Here is a 1,468-nt window from a genome sequence, read left to right on the forward strand (position 1 = left end):
CTTCCTTCCTTCCTTCCTTCCTTCCTTCCTTCCTTCCTTCCTTCTTTCCTTCCTTCCTTCCTTTCTTCCTTCCTTTATTCTTTCCTTCCTTCTTTCCTTCCTTTCTTCTGTCTCCATCCTCTCTCTCTCTTTTCTCTCTGTCTCTGTCTCTGCCTTTCTCTCCACTTTGCCTATTGTCCAGAAAAACAAATCCCCACATCCATTTTATCCATAAAATACATATTGTTTTTTATTTTCAGTCCATCATCTCTCTGGCAGGAGGCCCATTTCAGCTTCAGTCCTGTATAGTGGTACATTACGTTGATCAGAATTCAAAAGTCTTTCAAATCCAAATTACCTTTCCAAGTTTTTCCCTTTATGTGTTTTAATTTCCAAGTAAAATGGACTCCATCTCAGGAGACCTTATGGAAAAATTCAAGAAACAAATAAGAAAAAGAGACTGATACAACAAATAAATTATATGAGTTAAAAGAAAGTAAAGGAATCTCCAAAAATAAAGAACAAGATTACAGCAATAATTAAACTTCTAGAAAAGAGAGTGAGGCTTCAAGACATGAGAGCATCTTGAATACTTCTAGACAGGGGACAGACAGCTAGGTGTCTCAGTGGATTGAGAGCCAGAACTAAAGATGAGAGTTCTTAGGTTCAAATCTGGCCTCAGGCACATCCTTGCTGTGTAACCCTGGGCAAGTCACTTAATCCCCAATGCCTAGTCCTTAGTGCTCTTCTGCCAGGGAACCAATACACAATATTGATTCTGAGACAGGAGGTAAGGATGAAAAAAAAAGGTCTAGGCACATCCACATCCCCCAAGAAACATCTAGGAACAATAAAGGATAACCAAAGAACACACCATAGAATCATTGAGAAATTTCAATAAAGAAAATGACAATGAGACAACATACCCAAATTTGGGGTATTCACTCAAAGCATCTCTGAGAGGAAAATTTAGATTTCAAAACACTTTTATCAATAACAAAAAAGTGGAATAAGGGAGAGAAGAAGATTGATTAAATGGGCATACAACTAAAAAAAAAGAAAAGAAAAATCAACAAATGAAAAACTTCAATCAAATACCAAAATAGAAATTCTGAAAACCAAGGAAGGGATTATCAAAAATGAAGGCAAAAATAAAGCAAAGCATTTAATAGATAAATAAAATAAGGAGTTATTTCTTTGAAACAAAATCCAATAAAATTGATAAACCATTGGCTAGTTTGATTAAAAGAGAGAAAAAAGTAAGGAACTGGTCTTAAAAATAAAAAAGAAATCATGACAAATAAAGAAACAAAATAAATTATTAGGAGTTCATCCATTTGTATTCCAAGAAAGTAAAAATTTAAATGCACTAGACAAATGTAAACAAAAATACAAAATAGACATGCTAAGGCAACAAGAAATAGAGGGTTTAAATAATCTAATTTCAGACCAATAAACTAGACCACAAATTAAGTCTTAAAGGAAAAAA

Source organism: Gracilinanus agilis, chromosome 6 (assembly GCF_016433145.1).
Source record: "Gracilinanus agilis isolate LMUSP501 chromosome 6, AgileGrace, whole genome shotgun sequence".
NCBI classification, from domain to species: domain Eukaryota; kingdom Metazoa; phylum Chordata; class Mammalia; order Didelphimorphia; family Didelphidae; genus Gracilinanus; species Gracilinanus agilis.